Genomic DNA, 20,872 nt, shown 5'->3' with positions numbered 1-20,872 from the left:
GCAATCTTATTTGGTAGGCTCCCATTTCCTTGTTACTTACGATTATGGATTGTCTTAATAAAGTTTTTGAATACATTAATGATTCATGACATAATATTTATCTCAGAGGGTAGGTTTTAGAAGCCTCCATAGCCAAATGCAGGTCAGGAAGCAACAGTTAGAACTGGACATGGAACAACGGACTGGTTCCAAATTGGGAAAGGAGTACATCAAGGCTGTATATTGTCACCCTGCTTATTTGACTTATATGCAGAGTACATCATGAGAAATGCTGGGCTGGATGAAGCACAATCTGGAACCAAGATTGCCAGGAGAAATATCAATAACCTCAGATATGCATATGACACCACCCTTATGGCAGAAAGTGAGGAAGAACTAAAGAGCCTCTTGATCAAAGTGAAAGAGAAGAGTGAAAAAGTTGGCTTGAAACTCAACATTCAGAAAACTAAGATCATGGCATCTGGTCCCATCAATTCATGGATAATAGATGGGGAAACAGTGGAAACCATGACAGACTTTATTTTTGGGGTCTCCAAAATCACTGCAGATGGTGACTGCAGCCATGAAATTAAAAGACGCTTGCTCCTTGGAAGCAAAGTTATGAGCAACCTAGACAGCATATTAAAAAGCAGAGATATTACTTTGTCAACAAATGTCTGTCTAGTCAAGGCTATAGTTTTTCCAGTAGTCATTTATGGATGTGAGAGTTGGACTATAAAGAAAGCTGAGCACCAAAAAATTGATGCTTTTGAACTGTGATGTTTGAGAAGACTCTTGAGAGTCCCTTGGACTGGAAGGAGATCCAGCCAGTCCATCCTAAAGGAGATCAGTCCTGGGTGTTCATTGGAAGGACTGATGCTGGAGTTTCAGCTTCAGTGAAAGATGTGAAGAACTGATGTGTAGAACTGACTCATTGGAAAAGACCCTGATGCTGGGAAAGATAGAGGGTGGGAGGAGAAGGGGACAAAAGAGGATGAGATTGTTGGATGGCATCACTGACTCGATGGACATGAGTTTGAGTAAACTCCGGGGGTTGGTGATGAACAGGGAGGCCTGGCGTGCTGCAGTCCATGGGTTGCAAAGAGTCAGACACGACTGAATGACTGAATTGAACTGAACTGAACTGAACTAATAGCCAAATAAAGCCATATCACTCCAAGTTCCTTTAAGATGGAATTTCCCAAACTGTGCTTCATTGAGAGCTAATATTTTGTTTGATATTTTGTGTGCTCAGTCATTCAGTCATGTCTGACTCTTTGCGACCCCATGCATGGACTGTAGCGTGCCTGGCTCTTCATCCATGGCATTTTCCAGACAAGAATACCAGAGTGGGCTACCATTTCCTGCTCCGGGGGATCTTCCCAACCCAAGGATCGAACCCAAGTCTGCCACCTTGAAGGTGAATTCTTTATCAGATCTTCTCAATCCAGGAGTCAAACCAGGGTCTCTTGCGTTGCAGCTGGATTCTTTACCAGCTGAGGTACCAGAGAAGTCTTTGTTAGATATTAATGTGTTACAAAATATTTTTCTTTGATTCCTAGAAATGCTGGGTTGAATGAGATTATTTTTTACTGCAGGACTCTAGATTCTTTAACAGCTTACTATATAATGTGAATCTTCTGGAGGAGATCATACTATTTAACATAGCCTCTGGATCACAAAGCTCTCTTTATGGAAAACCCCTTACCATCCTGAGTGACACCTGTGTTCCAAATGCATACTTTGGCAAACAAGCTTAGGGCATTTGGCTATACCTTCAGGAAGGCAATTAAAAGAAATGCCAATTAATAGTTATCAGAATCATTAATCTTTATCAAGTTATATTAAAATTTCCTTTTCCTTCTCTGAGATCCTTTATTCACAAGGTAGCTTTGTTTTCTCCTTTTGTTGGCTTCTAAATTGGAAAGTAAATTACACAGTCTGTAGAATATCTTCACATTGTTTTTATTTTAAAACAAAGATCAAGGTAATAGAAGCAGGATGTCGTCATTTCTTCCTAAGTACATTCATTTGGCAGATACTAATTGAGAATTGTTTGCGTAAAATCTTGGCACTGTGGGAGATATTAATTAGTATTCTGCATGGCCTTTATGCACAAGAAATCTGTAATATAAAAGCAGGCATAAACATGTATGCAATAATTGCAGCACAACAGGAAATAAGTACCATATCAATGGAACAAAATGCCATAGGAATTAATTGGAAAAGCAGATCACTTTTTCCTTTGATCCATAAGCATAGAATACTTAATAAAGAGATAAAATATAATAAGTGAAGAGAGAACTTCAGCTTGACAGTCTTAATTATTAATGTCATAAATAAACAAGAGGGCAAGACTACCTGAAGACCTAGAGTGTGTGGGAAAGTCAGGCAAGAGAATTTAAGAAGATGAGAGAAGATTTGGAATTTGAGTTGTAAGGGATAGACTAATTTGTCATCTAGAGATGAGTAATAAGATTGTCAAGTAACTTTGAGAGCCCAATTGAACATAGTCAGCCTGAATTTATGGTAGGTCAGTCAGCATGGTTCTATGATTAGCAAAGTTGAATGAGAGGAATGCTTCTCTTAACTGTCTCTGGCAGACAGTGTGGGCAAATTTAACTCTTTATTTGAGCAGAGAGTCTATTTTGAACTATAATAGGTCATTTATCTTCATTGTTAATTCCTCAGGTCATTGGACTTTTACAGAGAGCCTGGCGTCAATATCAAAGAACCATGCGCTTCAGTGTGTTTCAGAGTGCCTTCAGGGTGCTGAAATATAAATTAATAAGAGGACTTAGACTTTATCTCATGCTCCAGGTGCTTTTGGTTTTCTGTAAATATTTTACAGTGAGAGGGTAATGTCCTGTAGAGTTGTATTTCACTCAGAATATGGTGTGTTATGGTCCAAGTGGTTCCACATAATTTACAACTGTTGGTAAGATGTCTGTCAGGCAAATGGTGTTATGGCTTATTTTCACTTATCACATTCAATAAATCACTTAAACAGGGAACAACATAAATGACGCACTACAAAACAGCACTTAAAAATTCATTTGCCCTCATGTCGTATCATGCAGAGCTTCAATTTGTTAGGAAAACTAAATGGATTTTTCCCTCTAAATATCAGGTATACATCCTCAATATTTCTTGGCCTATTTCCATTAAAGGGCCCAGAGAGCTGGGATTATATTGCATTATTTTATACTTTCGTACTTTCTATTCTTGTTGGATGTTTCCAACTCTGTAACCAGATAAACTCTGAATGCACACTGTAACTCCAAAATGGCCTCAAAAATGAAAATCTTCAATAAGAAATTTCACATTTTCTTAGTATTGCAGTTTGCCATTTCTCTTCCATTTACCATCTGTGCATAAGCAAGAGGAAAGAGAAGGAAGAAAATCTTAAGAGGGAAAGAAAGAATGTGTTTGTTCCTGCATCTTGACCTGAAAAAGGAGCCATGCCCTATGTGAAAGTGATCATTTTTCTAAGAGGAGTAAAACCATTTTCTCTTGTTGGGGATTGCTAGTACAGAAGCCAAGAAACAGTCCTTACTTGGATCTAGCAGCCTCCAGGAACATGGACTGCTCGATGGACCACTGACCCTGTGTAGTGCATGGATAGCACTGCATAGCGTGATGCACACAGACCTGGGGGGCTGCCCTGCAAACACACCAAGCCCGAGACACAATTCCCAGGGGTGCGGCAGCTGCTGTTGTGTCATCTTATTCTGCTTGCAGCCTGATACCCAATGCTGCTTCTCTTCCCCTCCATGGACAGAAGACTTGGTGACTTACACAGCCAAGCCCTGGTCTTAGAGATGGTTCAGACCAAGAGATGATCAACGTATCAGATAGGAATAAATGCCTTCAAAACCTATAATATCCAGACTTTTTTTCTTTCCTAGTTCTAACTTCGTGACAATTGCCTCTACATGTTCTCTAGATTCCATCTCTGCTCATCTCCTCAAACATCTTGTCTACATTGAGTGTCCCCTCTCAGTTCTGAATGATCAGTATTACCTCTCTGTTGAATTATTCTCTTCAGCATACCAACATGGTATAGTTTCTCTCATATTTAGAATAGAAAAAAAAAAATCCTGGCGTCTTATCTTTTTGAGCTAGCAATACTTTTTACTTCCTTGTGATATAGACAAACTTTTGTCTATAGTCTGCTGTTCCAAGATCACAAAGGACAAGCATATTCCTTGCTTTTTGGCTTGCCTTGCTGCTTTGACTTTTCCCGTTCTAGGTGGCTTGGCAGGGAGTTGTCTCCACAGCACTGGGCTAGCTCATCAAAAGAACACAAAATATCTCTGGTTCATAATGATCACATTAGTAAGTGACCGCTCCTAAATTACTTACTTACAAGGCCATATCCCAAGCTAAGGAACTTTCATTATTACATGGTTGACCAGAGTCCCTTGAGTTCTCTCGATCGTCCAGTAAATGTTTGTCCCACCACAAGGAGAGAGACCTTCTCATGCAACTCTTTCCAAGCTTTGTCCCGCAGGCTCATGGTATGATGAATAGAAAGGGAACTTGTGCAGCCGCTGACTCCATTGCCTCTGCACTTTCCCTAATGCATGCGGTCATATCTGTGCATCTGTGGCCTTTGGGTGATGATCTCCAGTGACTTCCACGCTCAGCTCCAATGGACACACTGTCTTCATGTTACTCAAGCTCTCAGTAGCATTCAACATCTGAACTATTCCTTTCTTTTTTTCCTCTTTTAGTTTTTGTCACTCCAGAGCAAATGGGTCTCAAACTTGAGAGCGCCTCCGAATCACCAGACATTGGCTGGCTCCTACTCCCGAGTTCTGTTTCAGTGGGTCTGAGGTCAGTCAGTCAGTTCAGTCGCTCAGTCGTGTCTGACTCTTTGCGACCGCATGAACCACAACATGCCAGGCCTCCCTGTCCATCACCAGCTCCCGGAGTTTACCCAAACTCATGTTCATTGAGTCGGTGTGGGGCCTGTGAACTTGCATTTTGTGCATGTTCTTAAGTGGTCCTGATGCCGTTGCTCTGGGAACCACACTGTGAAAACCATTCTACATTCCCATGGAAACTTCTTTAGTCTTTACAAGGTTCCCATTAAATTACCCCACTATTATATTTGCATCATCTTCTATGTCAGATTAGCCTCCTCCAGGTGACCTCTAATTTCTCCTCATAGTTCAGTCGCTTCCTTCAGTCTTCCTGTCTTATATAGTTTTAGCCTTTTTTTTTTTTTTCTAAATCTCTTACCTACACATTTTGAATAAAGTTGTTGAGACTTTAAGCCTCAGTCATCATGTGGTGTTGTGGTGAGGATTAGGTTGTAAACTTCAATGAATTTGGCCAAGACAAAAAAAGGTGCCATGATAATAAAGTAGGAACACAACTATGGTAATCAGCCATAGACTATTATTTACAAGTAGATCTTTAAAAGGTAAATACAGAACCTAAAGTATTCTTAGAAATATTAGTTTCTATATAAGCAATTTCTGTAAGTTATATTTCCATAGTATTAATTATTTTAACATTCCTGTTTAATATCTATAGCATCATTCATGGCTTAAAGTTTTAATATAATTAATCCGACTAGACTATTTTAAGTTCTGTTTTCAGTCATTGCCAGAACAGATTTATATAAGGCAGGCATTCTATCAAGTTTTATAATTATTTATTACATAACTTTATCCAATGCTAGAAATTCTATTAGTAATATGTCTGAAGAGAAGCAGTTACTTAGCAAAGTGAAGATGTAATTATTCAAACAAATGGCTTTTTGACAGCATAATTCTTTCATGTTGGACAGAAACACTCATCACATTTTTGTGTGAGGAAAGTGATATTTATTTCTAGAAACTCCTTATAATTGTGTTATTTTTTGAAGTTATATAATCATATTTTTCACATTGAAAAAAATCTGGCATGGCCATCCAGCTCATGTTATTGCATACAGGCATGAAGGCGTATAAATTATCAAGAATTCCTCATTCCTTACCTTGTCTACCTTCCTTTTTCTTTTTAATAGTTAATTAATTAATTTGATATCTGTCTTTCTTCATGTTCTTCAGATTTTCATGACAATTTTGGTTAACAAAATGCTACTGTTTATAATGTACTGGAGTAATTTTATGCAGCAGGCAGGTTCCTCAAAGTTACTTGTAAAATGATTCATTTGGAAAATGTGAAGTGAGATTTATTTTTCAATAAAATTACCTTTCTGAAAGATTATTTTTAAAACCATATGTCTGAAAATTAAGCATGTATAGTGTATATTGTGTGTATATAGTGTATATTTTGTGTAACCTAACAGAGGTTAACTCCAATTAGTTTCCTAATTGACCTGTGATGAACGCTAGGTATAAGTAAAAAATAAATATTTCTGTTTTAAGCCACTGATATTTTGAAAATTGTTAGTCACCATGGTATAATTTATTCTATCCCAGCTATGTCAACAGGCTGTTTGAGGGGTTTGATTGTGGACCCTTCTGTTTAAATTTTTAATTTCCCTGCATTAAAAACACTACAACATGCTACTTACCAACAAAATATATCAAAGGTGACAGGAGATACTTGATTGTCTTCCATGATATTGAAATATTTATCTTGCTAAGAGACTTTCTTCTTTACTGGCTTTGAAAAAAAAAAATCACTGTGTTGTAAGATGCCATATGAACAGGACCAGACGGCAAGGAGCTAAGGACAGCCTTAGGCTGACAGTCAGCAAAAACTTGAGACCTTCCTTCTGGTAGCCTGCAAGCAACTAGAAGTTGCCAGTAACTGTGAAGTTACAGGTAGATTCTTTACCAGGTGGCTCCAGATGAGAACCTAGTTCTGTCTGAGACTTTGTGGCCTTCCAGGGGACCCAGCTAAACCATGCCTGGATCCTTGACCCATGGTGGTGGTGGTTTAGTTGCTAAGTCATGTCCAGCTCTTGTGACTCCATAAACTAGCTTGCCAGACTCCTCTGTCCGTGGGATTTCTAGGCAAGAGTAATGGAGTGGGTTGTCATTTGCTTCTTCACGGGGTCTTACTGACACAGGGATCGAACCCACGTCTCCTGCGCCTCCTGCATTGCAGGTGGATTCTTTACAGCTGAGCTACCGGGGAAGCCTATGTATGTGTAGTTTTCACCTGCTAAGCTCATGGTCCCATTGTTATATAGAAATATATAACTAAGCCAATTGAGGATCTAGTTCTGTGATATTTTTCTAATTCAACAAAAGGAGAGATTTCACTGCTTTTGTTGAAATGACTTCCAAGAATAATAAATTTAATGGAGGCAATTAGAAGATAAATTATTCTGAAGGTTCAATTCAAATAGGTTTGTGAGTCTTATGTAGCATTTACTATCATAAATGATTTAGAAGATTCGATGTTTGATCTTTTGAAGAGTTAATGTTCACTGAAGAATATTTTGAACTGTTTCACTATTTATGTCCCTGTTCATTGTCTGGCTATGAGTACTTTATGAAATAAACACTTTTCTGTATGTGTATTGTTCTTCAGTGAAATGTGGAAAAGTATAGTCATAGTGGGTTGAAGTACAGATAGTCTATATTTGTTTTTTTACTGAGATCTAGAGAGAATGTCAAATAGAACTACTAAGCCAATTTTAATATCACAATTAATAAATTTACTCTAGGATTTCTAAAGGCTGGCATCTTTGAAAAATAAAGCAATGTCAGAAAGCAATAAGTTAAAATTAAAGCTTCGACAGATAAATTGATCAATGGATGGATGGATGATAGATAATTTGTTCTAGAAGAGTATGTTTTTCTCTTTTGACAGTAAAAGCTACAGATGTTTGGTTTTACAGGTCTTCTAATTAATTGTATCTTCAAGTTCATACCTATTGCTCTAGTCTAGTCTCTTAATTTCTTAGGTTGTCATTTTAATCTAAGGTACTTAAAAAGATATTTTTACTGTTATTTTCCACACCCTGTGCTTTAGAGTAATGGCTTGCTGGTTAATTCTGTTATATATAGTCTCCTTTCATTCACCTAGCTTTCGAAATAGGGAATGCTGCTAAAGAATCACTGAATCACTTTTTATTGCAGAAAATGGCTTATGATTTCATGTTTAGTAAAAGTCTTGTTGCTCTGCTTAGTGTTATGTATGGTGCAATATATCTTCCCACAGCTCACAACTGAAGAATAACTGCATAATGATTATTGCGGGATGCTGGGGAAATGCACACAAATCTACATCTATAAATCATTGTTCAAAAGTCTTTATCTCTGGATCTATGAGGCATATTATCAATCTCAGCTGAACCATAAAATGGTGATTGTATCATTGTCCTTGGTGAAAGTAATTGATGACACTGTTGGCAGGTTTGTGGCAGAGGAAAATGTACATAATTCTCAAGCCTTTGAATTCATGAATTTGTGGAGAACAGTGGAATGGACTAATCTCCCAAGATTGGTGGGTTTCATATCATGCAGCAGGTTACTTGGGATCCTTTCAGTAAGCTCTCTGTATATTTTTGCTCCTGGGCTTTTATTCACGGAAAAGTTCTAACTTTCCTTTTCCCCAACCATGCATTTATCTCTAGAATGTGTGTGTGTGCTAAGTCGCTTCAGTCGTGTCCAACTCTTGGTGACCCCATGGACTGTAGTCCTCCAGGCGCCTGTGTCCATGGGGATTTTCCAGGCAAGAATACTCGAGTAGGTTGGCATGCCCTTCCTCAGGGGATCTTCCCAGTCCAGGGATCAAAGCCATGTCTCCTGCATTATTAGCAGGTGGGTTCTTTACCACTAGCACCACCTCTCTAGAATACATAGAGTGATTATTAAATCACTGCAAAACCCATACAGTATTGTAAAGCAAAATAAAGTAAAAATTAAAAAAATAAAAACAATCGAAAAAAAAATCAGAATAAAAGGAAAAGCAAAACAAACAAACAAAAAAATCACTGCTTACCTGTCCTTTAGGATACAATTTATGTTTCAACTTCTTCATGCACTTTCTTGAACTTCATTGTCTCCCCTTTATTAAGTTTTTAAACTACTCATCTCAAACGTGTGACTTGGAATTTATTAATTCCTGCACATATACTGGCCTCATTCTTTTTCAGTGATTTAATCTCAAGATAACTTAGAGTTTTTAAATGGGATGAACTTTGTATATACTTAATCATTTGTGTTCATGCTAAGTTGCTTCAGTCATGTCTGACTCTTTGTGACCACATGAACTGTAGCCCGCCAGCTCCTCTGTCTGTAGGATTCTCCAGGCAAGAATGCTGGAGTGGGTTGCCGTGCCCTTCTCCAGGGGATCTTCCCAACCCAAGGATCAAGCCCACGTCTCATATGTTTCCTGCATCAGCAGACAGGCTTTTTACCACTAGTACCATATCTTGAGTGCTTTAGTAAGTGCCAGGCCAGATTGTCGATTTCTCCCCCCTTTTCTTTTCTAGTTAATGCTTACTAAATGTATGAGGCACAAAGAGGAGTGTATAAAGTAGTTATAATGGACTGCCTACCTAAGGAATTCCTGTATAAGAAATGCATGTGTGCTAAGTCGCTTCAGTCGAGTTTGACTATGCACGACCCTATGGACTGTATCAAGGAGACTACATCAAATTTCATTTTCACAAGCATCCCTCGGCTCTCTGGGAGAAATCATCAAGGGGATTGTGAGATTGAAACCAGCCTTTCAACCCTGTATCATATATCCTGCAGTTTTTTTTTGGGGGGGTGGGGGCTGTGGCACAAAGGTGACCTGCTCTCTCTGGTTTCTAGGCAGATGGAGAGCTCTGGACACATTCAGTGTCTAACTTGTTGTGACCCCGTGGACTGTAACCCACCAGGCTCCTCTGTCCATGGAATTTTCCAGGCAAGAATACTAGAGTGGGTAGCCATTCCTTGCTCCAGGAGATCTTCCTAACCCAGGGCTTGGACTTGAGTGTCTCTCATTGCAGGCTGATTCGTTACCCCCTTAGCTACCAAGGGAGCCCCCTGGAAACTTAGGGAAGTTTTAAATTGGGGGGTGGGGAATCCAAACACACATGCTCAGTAATAGAGTGGATAGAACAGTTTTGTATCACTTATATGAAATCACTTATATGGCATCACGGACTCGATGGACGTGAGTCTGAGTGAACTCCGGGAGATGGTGATGGACAAGGAGGCCTGGCGTGCTGCGATTCATGGGGTCGCAAAGAGTCGGACACGACTGAGCGACTGAACTGAACTGAATATGAATTCTAGCTCAGAATTTTTTAAAAAAATGTAAATGGGAAAGACCTTAAAACTGACACAGTAATACAATCTGTTGAGCGAGTAAGGTCACATTCTGTCCTAAAGAGTCATTTATCCTTACATAAAGATCTAAAGACTTTTGAAGGAAAGTTGCTTCTCCCAAATCCCGAGGAGGCAGTCTCCGCGGCAGAGGGGGCCCAGAGAGAACTGAGGGTCAAGAATACTCGGAAGAATCTAAGAACCAGTGAGAGCATCAGTGAAGAAGGCATGGTCTTAGGGTCAGTACCACTGAAACTGCTCCCAGACTAAAATAAAGGAAATGGAAGTAGCTAACACTTTCAGATACTTACTTTCTGAGTAGCATCTGTTAATAGCTCTTTGCATATTTTATAGTACTTATTTTCTTACAAAGCATCTGATCCAGGCACTATCTCCACTTTACAGATTCAGAAACAGAGGCCACAAACCATTACCAAAGCCCATACAGACTTTGGGAAAAATCCGGAATTCTGAAGCTAGTCTAGTACACAGAGGGCTCCAGCATCTGGTTCCTGCCCACCTCTCCACACTTCTTTTACTTTCGGCTCAATGGTAAGCTTCCTGCCTCCCTGCCTCCCTACTTTTACTAATGTTGTTTCCCATTCATTACAGGAGCACCTACCCTGCTTCATGTCCTCCTTCTCCTTGCTTGAAACTCACAGTAGTTACCTCTTCCATAAATATTTACTAGCAGACAGGGTTAGCTGCTTCTTAGATCATGTGACATCCATGAATATCTCAAACACAGCCTTTGTCTTCACTGAACTGGAATACCAAACTGAGCTGAAAGCAAAAACTCTGTTTTAATCTTTTGTGTAACATGTGCTTGACATGAACCGGGGGGGGTTACAATCGGGATTTAAATCAATGGCTCTGTGATTCCAGTGTTTATTCCAAAGAAAATATACTTGTTCATAATAATTATGGCACAACGCAGTGAAATTATTGCACAAAGTTAGTGAAAGGCTCCATCAATAAAGTTTAGATAAAATGCTGTGGGAATTCCTAAGTGTAGAATTCTCTAGACTAGAAGGAATTTGACCTGTCTTCCTAGAATCCTTCTTTTTCTACAGCTAAATATTTCTTATCCCAAATTGTAGAATTTCCTCCTATGAAAGAATTCATAGGAGCTAGCCAACACCTGCTTTTTGATTGAAGTGCATTTCTTAATTTAGTGGTGGAGTCAAAATAATTCATATTTTCTTACACAAATTTTTTCCTTTGTTACTTTGTTACTAGAGGCACAAAAATAGATTTGAAATTGGAGGATAATTCTTTACAATGTTATGTTGATTTCTGCTCTACAACAACACAAGTAAGTCATAGTTATATATGTATATATATTATATATAACACATATATAATATATATTATAACATATATATTATATATAACATTATATATAATATGTAATAACATATATATATAATATATATATATTCCCTCCCTCTTGAGCCTTTTGCTGACCTCCCCTCCCACTCCTCTAGGTCATCACAGGCACCAGGCTGGTTCCTTGTGTTATACAGGAACTTCCCACTAGTTCTCTATTTTACACACAATAGTGTATATGTGCCCAGGCTATTTCTCAATTCATCGTACTGTCTCCTTCCCCTACTGTGTCGGCGAGTCCATTCTCTATGTGTAGTTCTGCATTCTTTAATTGAAGTTTTATGTCAACATTTTGACCAAGTTCCACTTTTATGAAGATTCTGTTCATTAATAATTCATCATGATACTTTTGACAAATGTATTTTGGTATTGTTAAATGACATTTAATAATAGCCATTTCCAATGGATGTTATTTTGATTTTACTGAAACTGCTTGGGCTTAAAAAGACTTTTTTTTAGAAAGAAGAGCTAGGAAGAATGATTCAATTCCATGAACACTTTAAGGAATAGATCCACTACTTTTCAAAAGAGGAAGTGGAAAAAGCTTTAAATTAGATCAGGAAATCTTTGGGTTAAAAAAAAAATCCTGACAGTAAAGTATGTTATGCATGAGAAAAAAAAATGATAGACTGGAACTTTCGAGCCTCATTGTCAATAAATGAGCAATACAGATTCCTGTCTGCTTAGGATAGCTAAATTTAGATAATGTCTGCCAAGAAGTAGATGAGGTGAGACAAAAAGGATGGCATTAGCTGATGACTTCTAGAAGAACCTTTCAAAATTGTTGGAAGGGTTTTTGAATGCTTTAAATGAATACAGTAAAGTAATAAGCTACAAATGTCAAACAATTCTTTTTTTGTTTATCCTCTGAGAAATTTCAGGGGCTGAAACAAAGGTTACAGAAATTTAACTCCTTACTAGATAGAAAAAAAACAATAACTAGTATTTTATAGGAAAAGAAGTCAAAAGAAAGAGTTTAGTATTATGTACCTATCACTGATTAGGGTTATTTTAAGTAGTAATTCATAAAAAGAGTCTTTATGTAACTAAATATTTTAAAGAGATTTTTGTAAGAACAAATAATGACCCTCAATGAAGTATCTATCAGTAAGGAATCTGCCTGCAATGCAGAAGACCCAGGTTCCATCCCTCGGTCGGGAAGATCCCCTGGAGAAGTAAATGGCAACTCACTCCAGTATTCTTGCCTGGAGAATGCCATGGACAGAGGAATCTAGTGGGATACAGTCCATGGGGTTGCAAAGAGTCAGACACGACTGAGCTACTAACACTTAACACTTAATGATGCCTATATCCTAGTCACCAGAACCTTTGAGGATAGAAAAAGGATACTGGAGTGGGTAGCCTATCCCTTCTCCAGAGGATCTTCCTGACCCAGGAATCGAACAGGGGTCTCCTCCATTGCAGATGGATTCTTTGCCAACTGAGCTATCAAGGAAGCCCTAACTTAACACTTAATGATGTCTATACCCTAGTCCCCAGAACCTTTGAGGATAGTACCTTACATAACGAATGGGATTTTGCAGAGAGAACTAAGGTTACTAATTAACTGACCTTACAAATGAGGGGCTATCTGGATTGCCTGGTTGGTTCCAGTGTAATCATAGGGTCACAAAGAGCTGGACATGACTGAAGTAACTTAGCACGCACATGAAAGAGGGAGAGAGAAAACTCAGTACGAAATATAGCCAGGAAAGGAGAAGCAGGAAAATAATCAGTGTGAGAAGACTTTGGCTCACAGTTGCTGGCTTTGAAGATGGAAGAAGGAGGCCATGAGTCAAAAAATTCAAGTGGCTTTAAACAGCCACCAATGAAATGGGGATGCTGTTGTTGTTCAGTTGCTCAGCCTTGTCTAACTCTTTGCGACCCCATGGACTGCAACACACCAGGCTTCCCTGTCCTTCACCGTCTCCTGGAGCTTGCTCAAATTTATTTCCATTGAGTTGGTGATGCCATTGAACGATCGCATCCTCTGTTGGCTCCTTCTCCTGCTTTCAATCTTTCCCAACATCAGGTTTCTTCTCCAGTGAGTCAGCTCTTCACATCAGGTAGCCAAAGTATTGAAGTTTCAGCTTCAGCGTCGGTCCTTCCAAAGAATATTCAGGACTGACTTCCTTTAGGATTGACTGGTTTGATCTTCTTGCTGTGCAAGGAATGCTCAGAGTCTTCTCCAGTACCACAGTTCAAAAGCATCAGTTCTTCGGTGCTAGCCTTCTTTGTGGTCCAACTCTCACATTGAAATATGACTACTGGAAAAACCATAGGTTTAACTATATGGACCTTTGTTAGCAAAGTAATCTCTCTTCTTCTTAATATGCTGTCTAGGTTTCTCATAGATTTAGATTTGTCATAGATGTTCTTCAAAGGAGCAAACATCTTTTAATTTCATGGCTGTAGTAACTGTCTGCAGTGATTTTGAAGCCCAGGAATATAAAATCTTTCACTGTTTCTGTTGTTTCTCCATCTATTTGGCATGCAGTGATACCATGATGTTAGATTTTGAATGTTGAGTTTTAAGCCAGCTTTTTCATTCTCCTCTTTCATGTTCATCAAGAGACTTTAGTTGCTCTTCATTTTCTGGATAAGTGTGGTGTTGTCTGCATTACTGAGGCTATTGATATTTCTCTCAGCAATCTTGATTACAGCTTATGCTTCATCCAGCCTGGCATTTTGCATGATGTACTCTGCATATGAGTTAAATAAGCATGGTGACAGTATACAGCTTTGATGTACTCCTTTCCCAATTTGAGACCAGTCCATTTTTCCATGTCTGGTTCTAACTGTCACTTCTTGATCTGCATATAGATTTCTCAGGAGGCTGGTAAGATGGTCTGCTATTCCCACCTCCTGAAGAATTTTCCACAGTTTGTTGTGATCCACACATTAAAAGTAGCCCTCATAGTCAACAAAAAAATCTGAAATGCAGTACTTGAATGCTATCTCAAAAAAGACAGAATGATGCCTGACCATTTCCAAGGCAAGCAATTCAATATCACAGTAATTCAAGTCTATGCCCCAACTACTAATGCCAAAGAAAGTGAAGTTGAATGGTTCTATGATGACAAGACATACAAGACCTTCTAGAACTAGCATTATAAAGGTGTCCTTTTCACCGTAGAGGACTATAATACAAAAGTAGATGTCTATGTCAGTCTATGTCTGACGCAGGATACAGCATGCTTGGGGCTGGTGCATGGGGATGACCCACAGAGATGTTATGGGGAGGGAGGTGGGAGGGGGGTTCATGTTTGGGAATGCATGTAAGAATTAAAGATTTTAAAATTAAAAAAAAAAACTAAAAAAAAATAAATAAAATCAACATATTAAAAAAAAAAAAAGAAGTAGAAAATCAAGAGATACCTGGTGTAACAGGCAAGTTTGGCCTTGGAGCACAAAATGAAGAATGGCAAAGGCTAACAGAGTTTTGCCAAGAGGATGGTCATAACAAACACCCATTTCCAACAACATGAGAGACAACTCTACACATGGACATCACTAGATGGTCACTACTGAAATAAGATAGATTATTTTCATTGAAGCTGAAGATGGAGAATTTGTACACAGTCAGCAAAAACATGACTGGGAGCAGACTGTGGCTCAGATCCTGAACTCTGTATTGCAAAATACAAACTTAAAATGAAGAAAGTAGGGAAAACCAACCAGTAGACCATTCAGGTATGACCTAGATAGAATCCCTTACAATTATACAGTGGAAGTCACAGATAGATTCAAGGGATTGGATATGATAGGCAGAGTGCCTGAAGAATTATGGATGGTGATTCATAACATTGTACATGTTGTGGTGATGAAAAACATCCCCAAGAAGAAGAAATGCAAAAAGGCAAAATGGCTGTCTGAAGAGGCCTTACAAATAGCTGAGAAAAGAAGACAAGCTAAAGGCAAAGGAGAAAAGGAAAGATATGTCCATCTGAATGCAGAGTTCCAAAGAAAAACAAGGAGAGAAAAGAAAGCCTTCCTATGTGTTCAATGCAAAGAAATAGAAGGAAACAATAGAATGGGAAAGACTAGGGTTCTCTTCAAGAAGATTAGAGATACCGAGAGAACTTTTCATTCAAAGATGGGCTCAGTAAAGGACAGAAATGGTATGGACCTAACAGAAGCAGAAGATATTAAGGAGAGGTGGCAAAAAAACACAGAACTATGCAAAAAAATTTTTAAAGACCAAGATAACCATGATGGTGTGATCCCTCACCTAGAGCCAGACATCCTGGAATGTGAAGTCAAATGGGCCTTAGGAAGCATCACTATGAACAGAGCTAGTGGAGGTGATGGAATTCCAGTTGAGCTATTTCAAATCCTAAAATATGATGCTGTGAAAGTACTGCACTCAATATGCCAGCAAATTTGGAAAACTCAGCAGTGGCCACAGGACTGGAAATGGTCAGTTTTCATTCCAACCCCAAAGAAAGGCAATGCCAAAGAATGCTCAAACTACCACACAATTGCACTCATCTCACACACTAGTAAAGTAATGCTCAAAATTCTCCAAGTGAGGGTTCAACAATATGTGAACTGAGAACTTCTAGATGTTGAATCTGGATTTAGAAAAGGCAGCAGAACCAGAGATCAAATTGCAAACATCCATTGGTTAATAGAAAAAGAAGAAAATTCCAGAAACCCATCTACTTCTGATATATTGACTATCCTAAAGACTTTGACTGTGTGGATTATAAAAAACTGGAAAATTCTGAGAGAGATGAGAATACCAGACCACCCTACCTGCCTCCTGAGAAATCTGTATGCAGGTCAAGAAGCAACAGTTAGAACTAGACATGGAAGAACAGACTGGTTCCAAATTGGGAAAGGAGTACATCAAGGCTGTATATTGTCACCCTGCTTATTTAACTTATATGCAGTGTATATCATGCGAAATACTGGACTGGATGAAGCACAAGCTGAAATGAAGATTGCAGGGAGAAATATCAATAACCTCAGATATGCAAATGACACCACCGTTATGGCAGAAAATGAAGAGGAACTAAAGAGCCTCTTGATAAAAGTGAAAGAGGAGAGTGAAAAAGCTGGCTTAGAACTCAACATTCACATAACTAAGAATATGGCATCTGGTCCCATCACTTCATGGCAAATAGGTGGAGAAACAATGGAAGCAGTGTCAGACTTTATTTTCTTGGGCTCCAAAGTCACTGCAGATGGTGACTGCAGCCATGAAATTTAAAGATGCTTGCTTCTTGGAAGGAAATCAAGGCAAACCTAGATGGCATATTAAAAGGCAGAGACATTACCTTACTGAGAAAAGTCTATATAGTCGAAGCTATGTTGTTTCCAGTAGTCATGATGGATGTGAGAGTCCGACTATAAAGAAAGCTGAGTGCCAAAGAATTGATGCTTTTGAACTGTGTTGTTGGAGAAGACTCTTGAGAGTCCCTTGGACTGCAAGGAGAGCAAACCAGTCAATCCTAAAGGAGATCAATCCTGAATATTCATTGGAAGGACCAATGCTGAAGCTGAAACTCCAATACTTTGGCCACCTGATGCAAAGAACTGACTCATTTGAAAAGACCCTGATTGTAGGAAAGATTGAAGGCAGGAGGAGAAGAGGACGACGTAGGATGAGATCATTGGATGGTATCACCAACTCAATGAACATGAGTCTGAACATGCTCCAAGGGCTGGTAATGGACAGGGAAGCCTGGCATGCTGCAGTCCATGAGGTCGCAAACAGTCAGACATGACTGAGCAACTGAACTGAACACAGATAAGGCTTTTGCATAGTTACTAAGCAGAAGTAGATGTTTTCCTGGAATTCTCTTGCTCTCTCTATGGTCCAACGGATGTTGGCAATTTGGTCTCTGGTTCCTCTGCCTTTTCTAAATCCAGTTTGTTCATCTGGAAGTTCTCAGTTCACGTACTATTGAAGCCTAGCCTTGGAGGATTTGAAGCATGACCTTGCTAGCATGTGAAATGAGTTCAACTGTGCCATAGTTTGACAATTCTTTAGCACTGCCCTTCTTTGGGATTGAAATGAAAACTGACCTGTTACAGTTCTGTGGCCATTGCTGGCGTATTGAGTACAATACTTTAACTTCATCATCTTTTAAGATTTGAAATAGCTCAACTGAATTCCATCACCTCCACTCATTTTGTTCATAGTGATGCTTCCTAAGGCCAACTGGACTTCACACTCCAAGGTATCTAGCTCTAGGTGAGTGATAACACTATTGTGATTATATGGGTTGTGAAGATCTTTTTTTGTATAGTTCTTCTGTGTATTCTTGTCATTTTTTATTAATATCTTCTGCTTCTGTTAGGTCCCTACCATTTCTGTCCTTTATTGTGCCCATCTTTGCATGAAATGTTCCCTTGGTGTCTCTAATTTTCTTGAAGAGCTTTGTATTTTATTCTATTGTTTTCAAAACATTCTATTGTTTTCCTCTATTTTTTGCATTGTTCACTTAGGAAACCTTTTTAAAAAATCTCTCCTTTGGAACTCTGCATTCAGGTGGGTATATCTTTCCTTTTCTGCTTTGTCTTTTGCTTCTGTTCTTTTCTCTCTCTTTATAATGCCTCTTCAGAGAATCATTTTTCTTTTTTGCATTTCTTTTTCCTGAGAATGGTTTTGATCACTGCCGCCTGTACAGTGTTATGAACCTCCATCTATAGTTTTTCGTGCACTCTGCCTATCAGATCTAATCCTTTGAATCTATTTGTCTTTTCCACTGTATATCATAAGGTATATAATTTAGGTCATACCTGTCTGGCCTAGTGGTTTTCCCTACTTTCTTCAATGTAAATCTGAATTTGGCAATAAAGATTTTATATCTGAGCCACAGTCAGCTCCTGGTCTTGTTGTTGTTGACTCTATAGAGCTTCTCCATCTTCAGCTGCAGAGAATATAACCAATCTGAGTTTGGTATTGATCATCTGGTGATGCCCATCAGTAGAGTCGTCTTTGTGTTGTTGGAAGAGGGTGTTTGTTGTGAGCAGTTTTTCTCTTTGAAAAACTCAGTCCTGAGTTGAAATAGAATGAAATAGAAATGAAATAGAATTCTGCCAACAACCTGAATGAGCAAGGAAATGGATTCTCTCTAGAGATTCAAGATAGAAATGTGATTCTGCCATACCTTGAGGAGATCCCTTGAGCCTTCTGACCTACAGACGATAAGGTCATTACCATGGGGATTTTTTTAGGTGCTAAATTTGTGCAATTTTGTTGGGCAGCATTGAAAGCTAATACAGCGTTCAACCTGTTATACAACAACATGTAAGTATTTGTAATTCATGACACAATGAATATTCTCATGAGAGTACCATGCTGTTAGTTTTATTATTTATAAAAGATGGCTCAAAACATTAAGTGAAAATATAAATTTTCTCCTTCTGCCCAAGAGAATGCAGCCTCTGAAGAATCGCAGAGCCGTGGAAATGGCGTAAGTGCTGCCAATTGTTCCAAAGTCAGGAGACAGTTGTCTGAATTCAGGATCCCATATGGTGACAAAGAGTCATCTGGGCTGATGAATGTCAGGATTCTAGGTGTTAGCAGAATAGACTGGAGAGGAGGGAGAATGATGAAGCCCTCCTGGGATGGTGCAGCATAATTTGAAATAGAGATTTGATATGTGCACCACTTATCAAGGCAAAGAGAGCTTGTACAAATATCCACCTTGCAGGCATGTTTCTGGTCTCCAAGAGCTGCTGAGAGTATTTGGCCAGAAATGTTATCAGGGCAGCTTTTCTCACATACTTTCCACTTAGACTTGGGCTGCCTTTAACCCTGGTCTGGCTGCCCTTGCCTTCATCATTTTGAGATGTTACTTATTCTCCTGTCATGCCACTTCCATCCTGACTCATTCACTGGGAAGAATAAAGACAGCGCTAGACAGTGTGGCATATAGGAGATGCCAGATGCACACGTAAACCGGTTTTAGCTGGAAGGTGTGCGTTACTCTTTGGGTTCAGGTCTGCTATCTGTGCACTTATCAGGATGGCAAATGCCAGAGATGCTTTCTGTGCTTTCATGTCAATATAAATGCTGCATTTACCATCTGGCTCTATACTTTCCATACTTCATCACTAAGGCATTTCTCCAAAGGGAAGCAGCAGCTGAAAAACACAAGACACCAACTCTTGAACAATAAGCTTTACAAAAACAGCGAAGTTGCAGAATTAATAACCTAAGTTATTTGCTGTAGAAATTTCATCTGAACATAAAAAACAAGAAAGAGTTTCTTATGGTTGCTGATATTACTACTTTCCTTTCTAATCACCTCAGGAATCCATGTTTCCAAAAAGATGCAGCACAGAGAAGCACTCCACTTGAAACAAACCTCACATCATTATTTCTAAGCACAAAAAGGTGCATATTGATCAGGAAAGAAAGTGAATAAATTGTTCTTCACTGTAGCATAATTTGCATGTGGTGAAACTGGTTTCATTTACCATGCTGCTGCTGCTGCTAAGTCGCTTCAGTCATGTCTAACTCTGTGCTACCCCAGAGATGGCAGCCCACCAAGCTCCTCCGTCCCCGGGATTCTCCAGGCAAGAACACTGGAGTGGGTTGCCATTTCCTTCTCCAATGCATGAAAATGAAAAGTGAAAGTAAAGTCACTCAGTCGTGCCCGACTCTTAGCAACCTCGTGGACTGCAGCCCACCAGGCTCCTCCGCCCATGGGATTTTCCAGGCAAGAGTACTGGAGTGGGGTGCCATCGCCTTCTCCATTATTTACTGTACTTCTGCTCAAAATATCATTCTGCTGAAACATGAAAGCTAGCGTATGTAGGGTATTTTCTGATAGCTTAGATTCTATTACAAATCTATTTTAATACTCTTTTACTTCAATCCCTTTAAACTCAGTACTTTAAAGGGATTTTCTTTATTGCAATATGATGATAAGCACATGAAATATTACGTTAAAATGACAGAGGTTAACAATGGTTAAAATGACAGAGGTTAACAATGGTTAAAATGTAGATGTGAATGTTATACGTATGCTAAGTTGCTTCAGTCACGTCCAACTCTTTTGTGACTCTATGGACCGTAGCCTGCTAGGCTCCTCTGCCCATGAGATTCTCCAGGCAAGAATACTGGAGTGGATTGCCATTTCCTCCCCCAGGGGAGCTTCCCAACCCAGGGATCAAACCTGCGTCTCTTACATCTCCTGCATTGGCAGGCGGGTTCTTTACCACTAGTGCCACATAAATGTTATATACCCATTTAAAAGAGAGGGTAGAAGTCAGGGTCTATTGAATTCATTTTGGCCATCATATTGAGACAA

Source organism: Capra hircus, chromosome 6, assembly GCF_001704415.2.
Source record: "Capra hircus breed San Clemente chromosome 6, ASM170441v1, whole genome shotgun sequence".
Taxonomy (NCBI): Eukaryota; Metazoa; Chordata; class Mammalia; order Artiodactyla; family Bovidae; genus Capra; species Capra hircus.
Note: the sequence above shows the minus strand (reverse complement) of the source record.